The sequence below is a fragment of the Micromys minutus genome (genome assembly GCF_963924665.1).
Source record: "Micromys minutus genome assembly, chromosome: 8".
NCBI lineage: Eukaryota > Metazoa > Chordata > Mammalia > Rodentia > Muridae > Micromys > Micromys minutus.
In genome coordinates, this window is record NC_137977.1 from 31,765,171 (window position 1) to 31,778,926 (window position 13,756).

The window sequence follows — 13,756 nt, forward strand, 5'->3', positions numbered from 1 at the left end:
TTAAAATATTAGTCTTTTTTTACCCCCCTCTCTCTCCTAAAATTTTGCACTCCTAGTATTCACTGTGGTGGATCTTCCTAAAATTGTTGCTGTCTAAAGAGTTTAATAGTTAACTTAAGCAGACATAATGGGTATGAATAAGAGGAAAAAATAGAAGGTGGTGAGAACAGAAGAGTTCTGGAAAGATGGAACGACTTTAGTGAGAAGAAGCATCTGAATACTGTTCACTGATTTTATATGTCAACAGCATAAAGTGTGTGGTTTCTTTCTTTATGTGGACTACTCAGGAAAAGCTATTTCCTGAGTCTTCCAGATTCCAGAAAAGTTGATGTACTTCTGCAAATGTGATAGAAAAACTAGTTCATGTTTGGGGTGAATAGTCTTCTTATCTACTCAAGGAAGGTGACCTGGTCCCCGTGCAGTGACTAGGCAAGAGTTTTGTATTTGTCTTTGCTTGTTGAGTGAGCAGGTAAGAGTGGTGCATCTGTGTTCTCAGTGGATGGTGACTGCTGTAAGTACAGCTTCTCCCAGGCTCCCACATCTCAGTGCATCCCTGCTCTGTGAGGACACTGGAATACACTCCCCTCTCTTGCTTTACTGTTGCTATTGATTTCCTATCACTTCGGTTTCTCCCTGGTAGACTAAGTGCCCTTTTTAACATGTAGCCACTAACCAGATCACAATCCCCCAATTTCATTTTGTTGTCCTGAAATCTGACAATTACACTGCTAGCTTCTGCACTGTCCTTTTAGCTCTGACCTCCAATGTGCTTCCACATTTACCCAGTCACTCTAGGGGTCCATGATTGTCCATCCTACTGTCTTTCTACTCCTTAATCACCATGGTGCACAGCCCTAACTTAGAAACTTTGAAGTAGCTAGCCCTTCAGTCGAGAGCCCTCTTTCCCAAATTTCCCCACTATTGATTTCTCCTTTTTTTTTCGTTCATCACATAAATGTCAATGTAAATGTCATCTCTCTTCTAAGTGCTATGTGCTTCTCCAATTTAATATTTGTCTCTATCAACTCAACCCATATAATTTTAGAGGGTATTCTACTCCTAGATTCTCTATTATTTCCTTATTTCTCATATACCTTAAAAAATAGCATGAATCCAGAGTTCCCAACTAGTTCCCTGGTTAGTTTAATTATGAAATTTAACCATTTAAGACTAGAATAAGAAATACACCCTATGACTTGTGGATAGAGAAGAATTGTCAGAATAAATAGAAGATGTGGATGAGGAATATTGTATACAATCACTACATCTGTGCAGATGTTCAATGTCCACTACACATCAAAAGAGGCTTTTTATACAACATATATCAGTCACTATGAAAAATATATGGGCTACAAATAGCAAAAAATCAGTTGCGTGTCTGTAAGGAGTACATCATATATATAGGAGCAATCCTATGTGGAAAAGAGGTTCAGTACAATCATTTGTTACAACTATATTTTAGAACAGTGTGCACAGGAATTGTATTCTTAGATTGAAAAAGGCAGCATATTGGAAAGATCAGTTCATTGCAGAGCATAGAAATTTGGGTATAAAACATAGGAATGTAAAGATAGCATGATTTAATGTAAAGATAGATGAATAGATTCTGTGGACTGCCAAGGGCTTACCACATGCCCGAAGTGACATGGGAGGTGGTAGAGAGGAGAAACCAATGAGAGACAAGAAAGCCTGGGAAAGGTACAGGAAAGAGATCAAGGAGAGCCTTGTATGAGCTATAAAGAACTTCACTGTTGTCTTGGAGACAAATGATAACTGTTATCCACTAATAAGATATTCATTCTGGAGGGAAGGCCAGCATATAGCAGAATAGTTGTAAGATGTGTTTTTAACATGCTAGTAAGGATGAAACAGGCATATATTGGGGGCATGTCAAGGCCAGGAGGATAAAATTAATTTTGAAGGCTATAAATCAGTGTTCTGTTGGCTGCCATCTAGGCAACTCAATAGTTGTGCAAAAGCTCAGAAGAGAAAAAAAAGAAGAAAGCTATTCATATGCACCTTTTTTCTTTCCTCTCCCATCACACATGTGCTTCATCAGAAAGTCTTTTGAGCTCTACCTCAAACACAGTTAAAATTGCATCCCTCTATGCCATCTTAATTTCTACTATTCCACTTCAAGACACCACACTTTTTTCCCCAAAGCTTCTGTTGCCCCCATACGGCTCGTTCTCCTGTCCTGTGGTAACCCATCCATTCATTGCTCAGCCCTTGAAGAGATGTTTCTGAAAATTAAATCAGTCAATTTTACTTCTCCGCTTGAAATTAAATCTCAGTGTCTTTCTCTAACCTTCAGCACAGAATCTTGGCTCCCCTCTTTTACTTCATATTTGTTCTATTAGTCAGCCTATTGGCTGTATGTCATTTTCTTTTTCTAGAATGTTCTTCTTCAGATCCTATCCTATTTTTATTCATCTTAGTTGAGCTTGAAACCATACAGCTAATCAGTATCTGTTGTTATCTGTATATGCATATATTTACTGTATAAATCTACCTTTGAAAGATCTTGCATAATACATGCCTTGAATATATTATCCCTCTGACACATTCAAGCACCAAGCAAAGAATATGAATGTACGTTTCTAGAAATGAGTTCATAAATGGGAGAAGAGAATATACCACATCTTGGAGTTCTTGCTTCCTCCCCCCTCCAAAAGAATCAAGGTATTTTTCTGAGATGTCTTTCTCTTGTTGCATTTCTCTGCATCTTATATCCAGGCATCACACCTAATAGTGACGTGCTCCAGTAGTGCAAGTAGTGCTTATTTGCTGATGAAAAACTGTCAGTCGTCCAATCATCTTGTGTTTAATATGTTTGCATGGAGCAAAACAAGCCATGGATCTTTTTTGAGCCTTATCAGGTGAGATCAGAGAAAAGGAGAGGAGAAAGTGAGACTGGTGAAGTGCAAGACTATGTATCATAATCGCTGCTGTGCCCTGAACATATGCCAGTATTTTTCATGTGGTTATACTGTCTGTGCTATATTGGTAAGCACTTCAATATAGATTGTGATAAGTATAAAACATGCAGTGTAACTTAATACTATTACTTGAGGTGTTCTGTTAACAGTTAAATCTATAATCCAGAGATCTGTGACAATTATTATATTATTACTAATTGAGAACATAAAATGCATTTTCCCTGGTAAAGTAAGTATTATTTTAGACATTGATCCAAACATGGGGATTGTACAAGCCTTTTTTCCTTTTCAGCATGACACCAGGACTTTGAAGGGTCCTCCCTTGAATAATTCACCCATCTAAGAGTTCTAGTTCAACTGGCAGGCACCCCTTAATGTAAGTTCTGGGTTCATGGTTCAGTGAGAGGAAGACTGAAGACACCATAGGAATAGAATCAACTGTGCAAACTGTAATCAAAAATGTTGACAAGACACCAACAAGGCAAAGGACAAGGGACTGTCACTGTTTATGGAGACAGAAGACAGAATATTCTTTGTATCTACCAATTTGCTCTGGAAACTCTTTCCGTTGCAATATACTGCTGATTATGGGGGTTTTTAAGAAGTATAGTTCACCCATGCAGAATTAATTCTTTTTAAAAATATATCTGACCACATTAAAAGGAAAATTTTCTGTGGATGGATCACAGAAGTGCTTAGCTCCCTCAAATCCACAGGAAAAGCATCTTAAGTCTGATCAGTTTTCAATTAAGCCCAACTGGGCTGGGCAGTTACCTTGACATGAGAGTAAGATGAACACGTGCCCTGGTTGGTGTGCTTGATCAATAATAGCCTGACTGCTCTAAAAAGTCTCTTGGAAATATAAGGAAGGCTGATTAGAGCGTAGTCTGAGTCATTGTGTTAAAAACTTCAATCATGCGTTGCCAGGACCTGTTACTAAAAGAATTAGCTTAAGGCATTCACCATTGTATACAAACCTAGAGGTATGCATATCCAGATTTATAACTATTTTTATTTTTTGTTATTATAAAGAAGAAAACTTTATTTCTGTTCAACCATCTCAGTATGAAAGTACATACAGGGAATATTATGCAGAAGCATTGAGAATCAAAGAAGATAAGTATGCTACTAAGGCAGCAGATACAAACCTTACAGAATTTACATCAAAACCAAATATTGCAGTTATGCAAGGTAGTATAACTATTTTGAATTTTAGCATCGTCATTTCCTCTGCTGTCTTTTGCTTTGATATTATGTCATTAACTTATATATTGCAATGGGATATTTGCTCATTCCTCCTTTTAGTAGTTCCTCCTTTGAACTAGAGTCTGAAAATAGTGTTGGAGTAATGTTTGTCAAACTGCTGATGTGGATTTCCATCTTTTAACTCAGGGCCCATGTTTTCCACATACTTTTATTCTTTATTTATAACTATTTTTCCTATTTTATTTCATTTCTATACCTAACACATTATACTGATCAAGACTCCCATAATTATATTTTTACAGCTGATCTGTTTAAGAAATCAGTCTCCTTCCATTAACTTGGTTTCTTCATCATTTATGCCCAAAAGTTTGAGTTAGCCTCAGACCCTGAAAAAATAAAGAACTATATCAGTACTTTCATTCAGCAAATTAATATTTTGGCTTATTAAAGCAATTTTCAGTAGAAGTGCAAAAATGGTTTATAACTTCCAAAATATCTGTCAGCCTTAACATTTCAAGAGAGACAATTAAGCAGAATAGATGGGAATGTGGGTTTCTGAGTCAGACTACTGGAAGCAACATCCTCTTTTGCAACTGGCTAGCTAAATGATTTGGGGAACTACAATTAACTAAACACCTTGTAAACAAAACTGTTGTCACAGTAGAAATTTCTTCATAAGGTTGGCTTAAATTCCACAGGGTTTAAAATACTTAAGACATTAGATGATGCTCGTGTTTGTAGACAATGGCTGTGGTTGATCTTTTGAAGATAATTTTTTAGGCCTAATTCTATGATGAAAAGAACACCTAAACAGTCCTAAATGGATGGTGATAACCAACCATCTCTGTGACCTTGGGGAAAAAAGTTGTCTTATATTTATGGGTTTTTGTCCTTATTTTTATAATAAAAGGAGTTGTCATAGGTAATTTCTAACTTTAGCCATAACACTCAAGTATTTATGACCCTAGAAAAACATCTCTCAATCTAAAGTTTAACAAAAATACTTTAAGAAGAGCCCTTAAAAGGCAAATGCAAATAATAAGAGAAGATTAAAAGAAGATTATGTTTAATTTCTTTGGCCTTGTAGCCATCATAGCTGGGTATAAGACAGGCCTTTCCAGGCCCATCCCAACATATACTTCTTCTCAGTCCCTTTGATCTGATCTGACTCTTGGTGAACAAGTTAGTAAGATGATGAAAAGAAAAAAACAGTTTTGAATTTGCTGCTGGTTGGTTTGAGGTATGTGTGGGGTTGGAGAAGTTTAGATATCCATGTAGTCTCAAGAAACATTAGAGAAATTCAATGTCCAGAGAATTTAACTGAAATGTTGTTATTATTTTCATCTTAAAAGTGACAGATACTTGTACCTCATGGGGTTAGAACTAGGTCAGGTGCTACTTACATTCTTCTTAACAGTATAAAATATATGTGAAAAAACTGGGTTAATTTAGTCAATCTCCAATGAGTAATCTTTTCTTCATTCCACCCTCAGGATTGCCTTTCTATAACCTATTCTTTTGAAAACCTTGTTCTTCGTAGGTGCTCTACATGATCTAGAGCTAACTCAAACCTTCTTCTAACAAGACAACTCAATTATTTTTATTAATACCTTTAAAAAGAAGAAAAAATACAGTGTTCAAGTTTTATCTCACGTGGTAAATTTCCCCTTTTCAGACTAACTCAATAAAAAATAATGTAATGGCCAAAAAAATCTTATAACCTATGTTTCCAGAAAAGTGGAGAAACAGGGAGTGTCCCTATAGCAAAGAGGCCACCATTGCAACAGTATATAACATGGAAGCTTAGAAAGGGTCCTCAGCCAACCTCCTTGTTCACAATGAGCTGAGCCAGAGGCAAGAGCATAAGAACACAACTTACCAATAGCTTTGTGATATGTCTAAGGAGGGAGTGAATGAAAAATAGATCTATGGCAGAGAAAACATCCTCCAATTAGACAAGGATTTTAAGATCCATCTAAAGATGTTTAGGTAATTCCTTCTGTCTCTATAGTTAGGAACAGTTCATTTTCTCCTAGAGCTTGCTGTTTTTCTATCTTTTTCAATTTTCTTTTAACTTTATATGCTTTTTCTTCAGACTTGAGATATGGTCATCAATTATAATCATTGAATTTTCTGCATGTGACTTGTAATGAGGACTTTATAATGAACATCCTTTCATGGTGGTGCATATTCCTCGTCCTTTCTTGCTTTCTTTTTCATGCCACTCCTTTTGGACAAATTGAAGACAATAGGTAAACTAGAAATTACTTTTCTAAAGGATTCTAGTAGATGTAAATTATTAAGACATACTGTCTTTATTTTTTCTAAAACTTTGTAAGCTATTGTATACAGTCAATTCAAAATAGATGGAGAAATAACTTTCTCTCTATTGAGGGCACAAAGAAAACCCTTCCTTTGCTGTCTCTGTATTTCTATCCATTGTGATTATTGTCCTTCTGCCAAAGCTGAAAAAATACTCTAATTGAACACTTCAGAACTCTCAAAACTTAAGAGATAGAGATTGCAATGTGTTGGCATCTTAACCCATATAACTGAAAGCTACTAGTCCTCCATGCATAATTTTGCCCATTCAAATGCCATTCTGTTACCCCCATCTGCCTCTTTGTTCTGTTGTTCATGTAACTTTTTCCTCCACTCTCTCCTGATTATAAAAATTCAAGTGTGCTAAAGTAAATAAGTATGCAAGGCACATTTTGCCCTTGCTTGAAAACTTAACCTATCATATAAGTTCTTTAATAAGAAAATATTTTTAATTTGCATCTGCAATTTGAGTTTTAGTTTCATAATATAAGAAGTAAGATGGAACTAAATGACATATCTATAGAGATTTTGATAGGAACAAAGTACCATTTTTTATTATCTCCTTTAATTCTAAGGACATTCCAGAGATGATACTGATTGTTACAGTGAGATTTGGACAATTTCCAAACATTACAGGCTGGTACTTACCTGAAAGTTCCATCCCTCTTTGCTAGTTGTCATAATGCTAAAAGATGCTACACATGCCATGGAGGACAAAACTAATACTTAATTATACTCAACTATGAAACTTGTTAGTTATAATAATGACTGTACTGGCTGGCTGGTTTTGTGTCAACTTGACACAGCTGGACTTATCACAGAGAAAGAAGCCTCCCTTTAGAAAATGCCTCCATGACATTCAGCTGTAAGGCATTTTGTCCGTTTGTCATCAAGGGTGGGAGCACCAATTGTGTGTGGTATCTCTAGGCTTATACTCTTGGGTTCTCTAAGAAAGCAAGCTGAGAAAGCCTGAGAAAACAAGCCAGTAAGTAACATCTTTCCATGGCCTCTACATGAGCTCCTGCTTCCTGACCTGCTTGAGCCCCAGTCCTGACTTCCTTTGGTGATGAAAGGTGAAGCTGAATAAACCCTTTCCTCCCCAACTTGCTTCTTGGTCATGATGTTTGTGCAGGAATAGAAACTCTGACTAAGACAATGACTAACTTTAAAAGACATGCCAACTAGTTTGCACTATTGGCAATGAAGTCATGGATGTAACCAACCACTATTTTATTATATTTTAAGTGGACCTGCAAAAAAGAACCCAATTTGTGGCATGATTATCAGAAACTTAGCGGAGATCATGTTAGTTTTATTCTGCTAAATAGGCACAGAATTAAACTGCTTCCTAATGACTCATTATTATGCTCAGAGACTAGTGAATCACCAAATTCTCATCAGGGAATCTTCATGTTGAAGAACTTGATGATTTGCATAGACATGTTCATTTGGTCATGTTGCAGAGGATAATTAGAGATTGTAGAATTCTCAGACCTAAATGGCACAATCTATTTAGCATTCCCCCTCAAAAGATGCAAAGATTATTAAGGAAGAAGAATGGAAAGATTGTAATAGCAAGAAGTGATAAGTAACTACAAGGAAACAGTGTTTTCCAGACACAATGTAAGAGTTGAAGGTATGGATTCAGAGTAGTTGTGTCAACTTGCACAAGACTCACTAAAGCACAAGCCAGACAAAATCTCATCCAGGAGAAGAGGTTGGCATGACGCTTGCACTCTAGAAAAGGAATAATTGGCCATTTACAGCTTCTATATAAGAGGTAGTTTCTTTAACATTATGTGCCTCAGTACGTTCCAATGGAAGACCACCCATTCGAGAGTAATGGTCAACACAAATTGGATCTTGTCAGTTTTACAAAGATAAAAAGATGGCACAAAGTTGAACAGAGAAGCAAGAGGGTGGATGTGATCAAATTTAATTTCATGAAATTTCAACCAATAAAAATGAGAAACATAAAACAAAAATGAATCTACATTTTATATAACTGTATGTTTTCAGTGGTTTTGTCCTGCTGAAAGGTTGGTGACCCTGTGTAATAAGGTGCTTCCTTTTTGTTTCCTTCACTGTCAACTTTGTTTGTTGTTACTTAATTATGTAATTCACCTCCAAAATTAGTTTTTGAGCCCAAACCATGATGTTAGCTGCCAGGTCTTTGGTAGTAGAAAACAAAGAAAAAGAAAGAATAAGTGATGTAATAGAGAAAATTGACACAAGCAGAAAACACTTTTATTTTGATTGAAACAGAAAATGAAGCTCCATTTATTTTACATACATACAAAAATATGCACATTTGGTGGGTGGAGAGAAAGCTCCATAGAACAAGCTCTAGAAACCTCATATATACACAAGCATATACATATTGATGGATAGAACAAAGCTCCGAAGTGGAAGCTCCAACATTCTGCATTGAGTTAAAGAAAAATTCACCATCATTTAACTTTGGTTTTTAGTTCTTCTACTCTGAGGATAATTGATCACATGGTTTTCTGAACTTATTTACGTTCTTTAAGGTCATAGTAATTTTAAGACCAAAGTTCATGCTATAAATCAATATTGTTTAAGCAGAAATGTTTATGTCTTTCCATTAAGTACTAAACTAAACATTCATTATATATCTTTTAGAACCCTTAAGTTCATTATAAGTTTAAAGTGATAATTTTGTGTTGTGAGTTAGCCCATTTTTGTAAAGAGACAAATCGTCTGCCTTGTATCTTATTGTTTTGAAGTTTTATATAGATAACCTAGTCAATATTTTTATTTTCTGCCCTTACATCTATACTTAATTGTCCATTCCTAGTTTCTCACCTTTAATTACCAGATAATGGTTTCACAGCTAACCTAGAAGCAATGTTGTACTGGATTGTAAATCTATTCTAAGCTTGCTTTCTTATCCTAGTGCAATCAGCTCTTGACACATGAAGGCCCAAAGATCCCTATCTGCAACTTTTAGAGACCTGAAATTATTTGTATAAATATGGGAATTTTCTAAAATTGTTAATAGGAATTATGAAATCTTCAATTCATCTACACAGTGCTCATGTCAATCTAAAGAATATCTATCCAATAGGTTGGGCTAATCCTCAGGAATCATTAGACTATCTAATAATAACAGGAAAGGCATATCAGTGGCAAGAAGCAATACTGGAATGAAGTCTCTTTGTACCTTGCCTCAGGACTTACCCATCACTGGCCATGTAAAGTGGAAAACCACGTGCAGAAAAGTTGCTTACATGCTTTAGCCTTTCCTAGATGGCTTCTGGCAGTTAGCAGGGCTATGTTCCCTCTGAAACTATTAAGAGAATCTTCTATTCCTCTTCTTGCTTTTGGTAATTACTTACATTCTTGAAATTATTGTTGTACAACCTATTGCTGCCTTCATGGTCATATTTTTCTTCTCCTCTAGCTGAGCTTCCTATGCTTCTATTTACACAACTCATGACACCACAATATCCTCCTCATGAAAAACCTAAGACAGATAATCTTCCCTCTCAAGATATGTCACTCCATTACACTTCAAAGTACATAAGGTATTTTGTACACAAAATAAAGTGACCTGTTCCAAGATATAATATTTGATGGAGAGGAGTAATTATTAAATATATTATAAAAATTTATCTCATAGTAAGTTTTATAAAGTACTGATTGTTATTATTTTTAATAGTTCATCCTTAAATACTTATTTTTATGGGTTTCCTTATTGATAAAATAAGCATATACCATATTGTCTTTAAAATAATATTCAAAATGGTATGAAACATCACAATAAGTAATAAACATAGCATTTTTCTTCTACTCTTAAACTTCATTGATTGATTTTTCATTTAAGAACCAGGTGCCTACATGGGCTTCAAATTTTAGCATTTTATATCTCTACTTACTGAGTAATGGAGTTACAGACCTAGCTTGCTAAACATTATTAAACTATGTTGTTGAAAATATTGAACAACAATATACTTACCAAGCCTAAAATCTACAGACGTATTGAAAATTATATAACATTATCAGCAAATAACAACTGTTCCACTCCGAGGATTGCATACAACACAGGTGTGAAATATAAAAATATAGAAATATGGATCTATTTTCATACAGAAATGTTATAGGATTGTGCAAAGCAGTGATGTTTAAAACTAATTCAATTGGTGAGTGGTGAAGGTACATGACTTAATCTTAAAGGCAGGTGGAGCTCTGTGAGGTTGAGGCCAGCCTGGTCTACAGAGCTAGTTCTAGAACAGCCAAGTCTACTCAAAGAAACCCTGACTTGGACAAACAAAAAACAAGACATAACAATACCAAGTAAGTTTACTCAATGAAGCATCCTTGAATTGGTGCCTTCTATTTCCCTTCTGTAGATAACATTTTTCTCTCTACTGCTGATTAGTGAGTATTCCCTCTTGCTCTTCACCATTTGGAGGGAAGGCAGAACAGGAACTGATGAGATGTAGAAGATGGTTTTCAGTATCTGTTTCACTTTTTTTTATAGGAACCTCATTCTCTGGGAGATCTTCTGTGTCATTCTCCTTTTCAGTCTGAACACTGCTGTTCATTATATACATTCTACAATTATATTTAACACTGGTCTCTTACTCACTGTATTTGTTACTTACCTTGCTGCTGTGAAAAGGGGGTGAGTTGACAACTTACTGAAGTAAGGGTTTATTTCAGTTCACAGTCCCATGGGACATAGCCTATCAGAGGGGGAGTGTACCACTGCAGGAGCTAGAAGCTACATTTGTGATGAGAAAGCAGAGGGAGATGCATACATTTGGGCCTCTCACATTTTTCTTTGTCTTTAGTCTAGGATTCCAAATTATTAGATTCTGGTACCTATATTTAGATTAGATCTCTTCACCTCAATTAATCTAATCTATCACAAAGTTCTCTATACACATGGCTTTATTCCCCTATAATTTAGAATTCTTTCAATTTAAAAATCAAGATTAAGTCTCATATTCACTAACGTTTTAAAATATAAATTGTAGATGATTATATTATACAATTTCCATGTTTATACATATTGTATTAGTCTATCCAGAAAACAAAATCATTAATGGGAAGTATTTGAACACCTGCATAACATGGCAACATCTCAGTCTGTGGAGCTTTCTGTATAAGATTTTTGTCTGAAAATATTCTAGGAGAAATGCAATTTACTATGATATACTCATTATACACATATAATAGTTTATAGTGTCCTACATTAATAAGTACAAATATTACTTATGAAATCAAAATAAACACTTTAAAAGATATAATAAACCAGAATATTTCTACCAACTATTGCCACTGTGGACACTGTAACACCATAATATAGTGTGTTACTAATAAGTTCACGATGATAATTATATAAATATTCTTACTGCAGTACCAATCACAAAACAGCACTGCAAATACAATTGTATAAAATTATGTAGCATAATGTTTGATAATGATAACACATGAGAATATTTTGTATATTTACCAACTTGTTTGTGTGTATGTGAACATATTTATGTGTGCATAGTAATACGGATGTCTGTGTATGGTGGCACTCATGTTACAGTTAGAGTACAACTTATAAGTGTTAGTTGTCTCCTTCAACAACATGAGTTCAGGAATTGAGCCAGGTCATCGGACTTTGTGGTGGTTTTCTCACTAAGCCATTTAACGAGCCTATGTTTACTATCTTATCATCATCATTGTTTTAGTGTATACTCCCTCTATTTATTAAAAATGTTTATTATAAAACACTGTGTCCTTTTTTGTAGGTTATAACCTCCTGCCTTTTATGCTTGACACATCTCTTGATGATGTCTAGAGGTAATATTAACTCAATGATCTATTGCCTTTTTATTAATTATTAATAATTGTTAATTATTAATAATCTAATAATCTATTGTAAGAAGTTCCAAGCATCAGGGTAGCAAACTAGGGAGCCAGGAGACCTGATGATGTAAAGTAGGAGAGAAACTGGCATTTATCAGATCCAATAAAAGCCAATGGCTGATTCCAAAGCTGTGACTGAGTAATGTCTCCATCTAACAGTCAGGTAGGAGAAGCTCCCTCTGTGGTACTTTGTTTATCAGGTCTTCTGAATGAGGTCTACCCACAACAGGGAAGTAAGTCTTCTCTTTTCAATCAATTGATTTAAAAGCTAATTTTATTAAAAAATACTATGACAGTGTCACCCAGAAACTCTTAGTCGAACATATAGGTACAATGATACCAGTTAAGATGCTAAACCATCACACATGGTAGATGATTTCAGAGCAACCAGCATTAATAGATTTTACACTGATTTTCAGTGTTTGCTTCTCTGACAGGCTCCACTAAAAATTCACACAAAGAAAACTATATTCTATTTTCCCTGGAGATAGAAGAAGACAAAGCTGATCTCACTGTCAGAACTATGCATGTGCTCTCTCAGAATTACAGGGATCATCAAATATGTAAATCATCTGCATTGGTCTAGTTTTCTTTTAATTATACTTTTAAAAGTACACCAAATAATCATAATTACCACCACAATAACATACAACCAAATCAAAAACTGTGATATTTTACAGTATTCATAATTTTTTTTATTCCACATCTCCAGAACATTTTGATTCAAACCAATGGAGTTTTGAGACTTCCTGGCCACTCCAGATAATTGGTTGCTACACAAGAGGTTACATCCACAGCAGTACCTAAAGGAGCCTCTCTGGAGTGTTCTGTCTAGGCAACTGACCTCATTCCATTGTTTGTCTTGGATCTAACTAACATAGTATTTTAAGGGAATGAGCACCTAAATGGAGAAGCTCACAAAAGACAATCAAAGGACATGCTGCCTTGGAAGATCAGACTTCGATGATCGGGAACCAGACCCTGTCCACAAATTAGTAAAGATTCACTGTTAAAGGGTCATCTGTTCTTTTTGGATTAGAATTAGGTCATTCTTAGATAACCCTTCTTCTACCAGTTACATTGTCTACATTACTCACATCACGTCCTTTCCATTCCATACTGACTGCTGGACCTTGTGTAAAATACCCTGGAATTTTGTAGACTGAAGTCATAAACTGTGAAGCAAGGCATGTTTATGTTTCTCCTGCTGCAGTTCAGTGAAAGGCAAGTCTGTAAATCATCACAGGATGCTGCTGACTCCCACCAAGTGTATGCAGGATCATGCCCTCCACACACTCATAGTTCCCCCAGCAGCTACAATTTAGTAAAACTGTGACATTTTCCCAAGTTGCTTTAAATACCCCTATACTATACTCTTAAAATAATTTTTTCATATTAATTTC